Source organism: Liolophura sinensis, chromosome 7 (genome assembly GCF_032854445.1).
Source record: "Liolophura sinensis isolate JHLJ2023 chromosome 7, CUHK_Ljap_v2, whole genome shotgun sequence".
Classification (NCBI taxonomy): Eukaryota; Metazoa; Mollusca; class Polyplacophora; order Chitonida; family Chitonidae; genus Liolophura; species Liolophura sinensis.
This window is the reverse complement of record NC_088301.1, coordinates 38,504,757-38,513,038: the sequence shown is the minus strand read 5'-3', so window position 1 is coordinate 38,513,038 and position 8,282 is coordinate 38,504,757. Positions and strand designations below refer to the sequence as shown.

At 37.7% G+C, this 8,282-nt stretch overlaps 1 protein-coding gene across 1 annotated transcript in view; it reads left to right on the top strand.

The window, feature by feature from the left end:
* Positions 1-344: 344 nt before the first annotated feature.
* The window catches only part of LOC135470503 (deoxyribonuclease TATDN1-like), a 55,908-nt gene continuing 47,970 nt past the window's right edge, over positions 345-8,282 (top strand). The window contains exon 1 of the mRNA XM_064749485.1: positions 345-381. The gene's annotated coding sequence lies outside the window, so the exon portion shown is untranslated. The remainder of the gene's footprint in view (positions 382-8,282) is intronic.

Below are 8,282 nucleotides of genomic sequence, written 5' to 3'. Positions count from 1 at the left end.
GGTATACCTAAGAAATGGGTAAATGCTGCAAGAAAGCAGTTGATTCTTATTGTTTTATTGCCAGCAAATACTTTAAAGTCATTACTATGTCTACTACGCTACTGCAATGTTTTAAGGGGTATTTCTGAGTACTCTTGACGTTATGTAGGGGTCATTCTGTTTCGGCTGCCTGCGCTATAATGAGGTATTACTATTTTGCCATCAACATTGTAACGGGATGATACTGTTTGGCACTTGGTCAAGTGTTCAACCAATATTCCTGTCAGGCTAGATATTAAAGGCCTTCATCAGTTACTAAGCTGAGATTAGCACAGCATTTGTGGGCCAGATGTTGCAAGGGTTGGCGTCGATGAGAGGAGCTTTGTCTGGAGAAGATAAGAGGTGAGTAAGATCACAGGAGTGGGGCGCGGTGTGTATGTCTGTAATGTCTCTGGGATCGCTCCTTTGGTATTAGATTTGCCAGACTTCCCTCAATTACACCGGCATATACCGGTCTGTTTTCAACGTATGATGGTACCAATAGCTGCGGCTAATTGGGACCCAGACAACTGGTCTCTAAGAGACTTTATTACAGATTCATAAGTTGGAATACATTTAGTTTGCTGTTGTTTTTCAGGGTGTTTTGTTGGGGGTTTTTTTCTTGCCGATTTTTTTATAACATTGTATATGTTTTGGTTAGTGTTAGTAAAATGAATCTGTGTTTAATCCATGATGACAGTTCCATAGCTTTAAACGCTGCTACATTCTGAAATGCTAAGGTATGGTATTGTGCTTTCCTATTATTCAGCTTTTTTTAATACACAGTTTTATCGCCCAAAGCTTTTCTACAATTTTAATTTTAGCTTTTGTTTGTGTCCTATTTTAAGGATAATTCTAAGTCTTTTGAGCAGGAGCAAAATAACAAGCTTTGGATTTTGATCTATGATCGAAGACTATTGAAATTTCAACCATCCCTGAACAACTGACATTCAATGTAGGCCCACTGTTAACGGGCATGTACCAGTGGATCATTTTGTCTGGATCAAGTTATTGTCATGCAGCACGTAATGCACCTTGTGATTTTGTGTCATATTGCATCTCTTTGTACCAGAAAGTCTTTAATCGACCAGTGCCATAAAAACGGTTTATTCAGTCTGCAAAGAAAGCTTTATACTCGCGAAATCCTTGGAAATAACTTGAAATAAAATAAATCACATACAGAGAATCACAATTATTCCGTTTAGGTTACAATGCAAGTTCTATCTCTTCGACTCACCCGCCGTTGGGGAATACTTGTTAGACACTGTTTAACGTCCCGTATTTTAGCCGTAAATACATGTGTTTATTAATTATTTATTCCCTATCAAAAAAGCAGTAAATAGGAATTAGAGCAGTAGTTAGAACTAGATCAACTAAGCAACCAATTATCTTTTAATATATATCCTTGCTTATTCTGAAAGCTGGAATTGGAATAATCTAGCTCCTCTGGAATGTGCCACCCTATAACAGAATTCCCAGAACCTTGTGGTTACTCGATATATCGAAAGGATTATCGCATTCAGTTTTGTGTTGACTTACCTGTGGTAATGGGCCCGTATTGTGAGGATGCTAGGGTATGGTGTATGTTTGAATTAACAGAGGGCTACTGCGAAGATAAATAATGTATTGACATAAGTAACAAAATTACAGTTATATTAATTTGTTATTGCATCTAATCGTTTTACGCTTTATCGAAGAATTTTTCACTGTCAAGTGAAAGGTTAAGTTAACGTTTTCCACAACTATATGTTTCAAGGCCTGATTAAATTTCTTGTGAAATTTACTCATATAAATAAATCTGACATTAAATGTCTATTTAAGAGTGACATATTTCATGTTTATTTGTTGTGACGCTTAATTTATATTTATGTTTGGTTTCGCTAATAGATATATTCGGTATTTATAGATAGGCCTCTTAATGTAAAGCATCGGCTGAAACAACGAAAACTGGTTTCGACTGGTTTCAACCGTAGTGGCCAAAGATCTGTAGCTAACTACCGAACCAGCGAGTGCAATCGATGGAGCATAAAGTAGGGCACCAGTAGGAATATGAATATCATAGCCATATATATGTTGTGCTATGTAACTGGTGATATTGACCAGAAAATTTTATTTGCTTTTCTCTGACTTAATTCATGCACTGGCCATATATGAAAAGATCATGATAACACTAAATAGTATCAACCATCATCTTACTGTTGTTATTATAATTATATTATAGCCTCGGGTTCTTCCTCTGAAGTGATGCCTTTGTTATCATATATATCATACCATATGATATATGGTTCATCTAAGGCAGGTAGGCCGTTGGTTGACCTTAGTGGAAATAAGGAAAAGGTTGATATTTTAACGCCTTTGAACCAAAATTAGCTGTCTTTCAAGAAAAAAACAAACATTGCCCATGGAAATGAGATCGGCTCCTCTAACCGCTAATACAACACACAATACCCCGAACTTCATGCAAACTTGCCATTCCGTAATGGTATTGGTGTCCTTTAATTAGGTGTCACCAACACTGCACTATGATCATTACTTTTATATATTCTCACCCCAGTTTTCTGAACAGAGGTGTCATGTTTTTCAAGTATAGACGCCAGAGAGGTGGAGGATATCGATTTACATTACTTCCAGTTTACTGCTTTCGAAAAGAAAGTCTTACCCCTGTTTGCCCAGTACTCATCTGGATTGTCCTCCATAATAATCCAGACTAATGGCGTATTTCGCATTTCACGGTTAACACATGTCAACGATCATGTGAACTATGGATGTAGGTGAGGTATAAGATCAAGGTGTTGGTCGAGCCCGAAGTACTACAGCGGTGGTCTGACTTCTAGATCGTCAGCTAACCGACTTGAAGCCACAACAGAATCAGCCTGGACCTGGATTCGAAGTCGTCATCTCGCTCACCAAGAATCAATGATATGCGACAAGACAGAGGTTTAAAAGACTGAGTTAAAGAATAAAATTTGTTATATTGTGTTATGTGGAATGGTTACGAGGGCTACAAAGGCAGTCCCGTCTTAGTTCTGAGATCAGGCTATTCGAGAACTTACAAGTTTTCCTGGTAAACATTCTTTTCAAACAGGAGAGCACTTATTCAGTACTCTCTTTGGAAATACTGACATAACCTAACTGTAACGGTATTTGAGATGTTGTAGCCATATGCTGTCCAAAGAGTATGCTTGTTACGTCGTACTGAAGAATGTACTCATGAGTGTTTCATTTGTACGACAGCGGCCAATTGGTGAGGGGATAGCGGGCAGAACACGTGGGGGTACGACTACAGAGGAAGCCAACTTGAACTGAACTCCGAACGACCGAAATGGCGAGAGACTCCTTTGGTCATTGTATACAGCGCCAACAAGCTAACCATTACAGGCGGCCACGGAGGCCCCCGAAGACATTATGGAACAATTCTAGGGCACGACTGCTGTTAGTTAAAATACAGAGCAAAGGGCATGCATGGAAGGTCTGTTTTAGTTGGTTAAAATATATCGACTTTGCAATCAAAGTGCCACTGAGATACCTATCTATTTGTACTCTACCTGGAAATTATTCACGAAATGCGAGTTTGAAATTTTAATTGGATATCATACCAATAATGTCATCTGTCTTCCCTACATTACTGAAAACTGAATACTGCTTCTCTCTGACATGTTGCTAGGTTACATTACTATTTCTCTATGGCATCTTACACTCTATTCATTTAGTGACTGATGTTTAAGGTTATCCTGATTTTGTTTCTTGCCCTTATTGATTGGAACACCACTGCATGGTATCGCCATGGCACTACGGATTTATTCATCCACAAAACTGACCGCCACGGTGTAAAAAAAATTTTGTTAAAGTATTGCATAACACAAAAATAAAACGTTCTATTATAACGTTGAAAAGTTGAAGTAAGTTGAAGAACATTACAGTCACACTGGAAAGCGTTTCCATTTATTGTCACTCTCTGCGGTGACGTCAGTTAGGCCTACCTAGTTGGAACATGACAGCTAAATGGTTTATAAAATGAATTAACACAAATCATACATCATAGTGATTTTTCAAGGATGAACAGTTCTATGAAAACTGATATTTAAATTTGCTATCCCATAAGTGACATGGTATATGCATTTCAAGTAGACCTTTATTTCATGTAATGCTCAGGCGATAAATCCCATCCGTGTGCAAAAATCCGTCTTAGCAAGGAAATGAACGATAGATATAGGAGTGCGATATGGAGCGTGGGGCAAAAACGTAACTCTCTTTCTGACATGAACAAAAACGTATTTGTCAGATGTAGCCCAGATCAATTTTTTACCAATCAGACCTCCGAGAATTTCGCTTTGCTGTCATGGTCTTCTTCCATTTGTTGTCAATGGAGGTGACGTTTAGAAGATAGCAGGTGCGAAGACTGCTTATTATCTCGTCCGTTATCCAATAACTGCAAAGACAGGGAGAAAGACAAGACACATGCGCAAGGATAATGCCAGTTGATATTGTCCCATAGCTAATCAGTGAATAGGCCCTTGAACGAATAGCGAAAGGTTAAGCCACTTTTGCACCAATCTAACCATGCACCGCTCTGCGTTTAGGTTCCAAAATACTAGGACATTGCCTTTGTTCTTTTCCATTATCAATGCAAATCTCCTAGTCCAAAAAAAAACATGCCGTTTTATGAAAAAAGGGACTGGTTTTTATTGATTCCAAAGGCCTCCGATCACATTATCGTACACTAACACTTCCTAAACCACCATCTGGCATTCATGGTTGGTTCACCTTCTCCTAGATATCAAGAAACCCATGCTTATAAGCTGTTGAACATAACCGTTGCTTTCCATAGCTTTGCTATTTTCACATTTTCAGGCGTCAAATATTTGAATACATTAAATTTATAAAACAAAAAAGAGGAGATATTTTAAATGCAGTTCTTGGTGGTATGTCTGATATCAGTGACTTTATTTTATCTTGTCTTTTCTATTAATAATTTGCCAGAAATAATTTGGAATGCTGGGAACGTCACTCAGCACTATTTTCGCACTGTTTCATCACTCCAGAGTGTTGGAATTACATTTATGATCAAAAATGTTACCTTCTAAGTTTGTGGGGAATAAACAGCCTATAAGAAGACGTGTCAAAGTGATCTTGGAAGAATTATGGGACTTGACAATTAGAAAAACAATTTCTTTCAAAATGGGATATTCCTTGTTAAAATCCGTTCAAATTATAAACAAATAAATCCAGTTTGATTTTGTAAAAACAAATTTGGAAAAAACATACACATGAAATTGGAAATGATAACCCGTTCTCAGTTTGATAATGTAAAATCGAGGGATTTACTTGACAGACTGCATTTTACAACTATAATTATAAGAAAAAAGGATGGCTGCATTATTAGGAATTCCGTTTCGCAGCTGAAGTGCGTGGCCAAAAAATAGGGGAAATATTACTTGAGCGTACAATATTATCCAGCATGTATTCGCATTATTTAAGAGTAAATCTGTAGGAATAAATTCCTATGTTTATGACTAATTATGCAACGAGTGTTCAACTAATCAAAAGAAAAATGTCCAAAAACCTTTACTTCAGGTTTCAGTGAAGCAGCAAAGTCTTGTATAGGTAATAGTGAAGTACCAATTAGCTAACATCCCTCCGATATGTGTCGGCTGTAATGTTAGATTATGATCTACAATGAAATATTAATCATTAAAACACTGGAATTTTCACGATGAAACAGAGATATAATACATCATAGAATCACATAATAATTATCACATAAAACGAATTTATACATATTACGCTTCTTCATCTTCTATGAAAAGAAACCCTTGAAACACTATTACGTTAGTTAGACAGTATTAAGTAAATGCGTGGGCCCACTATACTAATGTGGTATACGCGTTTTCAATGCTTTCAGCTTATTAGTGGAACCTTTATTTCTTCATAAGCGGCTGGGAAAAGTGTGGCGTAAGATGCTCTTATAAAGTATTGACGGGTCACTATATTTGACTGCATCTATCCCAATATCCGTCGTAGCGCCATTAATTTTGAAAGTTTCCTCTCTCCTTATAGCTGATCTACCTTTCTTATTCTTCAGTACCGACATCTTAATTTTAAATAACGAGATACAATATCAAGAGGCTAAGATGTACGTAGAAAGCTTTTGTTGAACATGCATCAATTTGTATTGATATCATGTGTATAAGTTTCTCCTCGTACACGGAAAGCAATAACTGTTTCTCTCTCTTCTCACAAGATGTATGGTGGTCTGATGGCTAACAAAGGGATAACGAAACGTATCATAGTCATTTTTCAAAGGATTAACAGTTTTATGAAACCTCCTATACCACAAGTTATATTGCTACATGTATGCATTTCAAGTAGACCATTATTTCAATTAATGCCCACACGATTTTTGACGCACCACTGTAGGCAATCATAAAGTACCAGACACGTCATCAAAAGTGAAATGGAATATCAATGTAAAGTATCATGAACAGTATCGTGTACCTTTGCACGATTACATGTAGGCTAAACCCAAGGTAAAATCTTTATCGTGTAATACTTTAAGTGCATGGTTGGTGCATGACAAATACACTACACAGGCTCAGATTTCAGACACGACGGATATTGAGAAGGATTGGGATCTTAGGTTTTAGAGCTGAATATATTTATTCCACGCTTACCTCAGGACCTGTGAAATCACTTCCTAATTAAAGATTTTTATTAATATAATTACGTTTCTGTGCAACAGACGGAATATTGGCGGTTCCATTACTTAATAAGGCATTTACTTGCGTTTGAAAATCCCAATCATTGCTACGATGTTTGGAGAGCTTGAGCCTCACAGTAAACATACACAGTTCCTGTGGCAAAGAGCTATACTTAGTTAAGGTATGCAGTCTTATGTTATAGCCACATAATGCAGTGGAAGCTCAAGTGTTCCCTGTCATAGTAACAGAGCGTGTCAACAACCCATGAAAAGGAATCAATGTGCACTGTTAATTAACAATAGAAAAAAGAATCGATATAGTTCTTAATGTGCAAATACTTTCCATCTTTTCAAAATTCACTATTTGTTTAACATAGTTTCTAATTCTCTATGACTGACGTTATCATTAATCGATGTGTAGGATGATCAATCTTCAATACACTTTGGAGAATGGCAGAGGTAATATGTATGTAGGTGGCTGTCGTGAAGTTTTAAATCCTCGATCACTTGTGCAGCTTCACTCATCTTATAATCAGGCAAGGTTGACATCCGGTACTGTCGACTGTCGTGACCAGTTTACTTCACTCCGTTGCGGTCTGTATTCCGCGATTAATTAAACAAAATGGATGGACATTAATCGCATGACTCGCGATGGGGCAATAAAGAGTTACAGATACCCAATCCAGCTTCTCATATGCGCAAGAGGGTACAGTGGCAGCCTTTCATTCCACTAGGCGAATTGATGGAGGATGGGATCCACTGTGGGTACGTCTTTGTAACATCACTCTGCACGACATTTGAGGATAACTGCTGTTTATGCGAAGATTTGCACTACGTGTTGCCTGGACCTGCTTGGTATAACATTCAACTTAACATTGAGCTCGTATCGATTCCGTTGTTAAATACATTATTGTTAAATGCACCCATTTGTAACCTTATAAAATTTCTGCATCTCTCCAATCGTGCTCATGATCTTTACAAGCTAATTTCACAAGCGCATCCTATTGTCTCATAAGTCGTTGGCTCAACCCCAAACAGAGTTTCAACACTGATGCTGCAAGCAATGAGTTGGGGGAGCTAAAGAGCAGTACCCACTTGTACGAAGCTCTCTTAACTTTACGAGCACGTAACTACAATGGAAACAAGCAACGAAGGCTTTACGTCGTCATGGCCGTTACGTGCTCGTAACGTTAAGTGGGCTTCATACAAGTGGACCCAGCCTTAGATACTTTGAGAGTTTCTGTGGTGTGATTTACTACTCTTTTCTTGGCGGAAGTGCAATGTACAGCCTCAAAGGTCATTGGTTCAAAGCCCAGAATCACTCCATCGAAAATTGTATCCTCTGAGAATTCTGGAATTCTTATTTGGTATACGTTTTCTATTTCCTCCAGACATTTTGGATTCTTTTACTGCCCAGTGAAACATTCTGATGCAGTATATACAATTTTTGTTGCACAAACGTTCAAAATTATTTTCAGTCATCTGTACCGTAGCAAAGGGGCCTTTATCTGGCAACTAAATGAATCCTTAAGACTCACAAAGTTATGGGCAACATCCTGGGCACTGA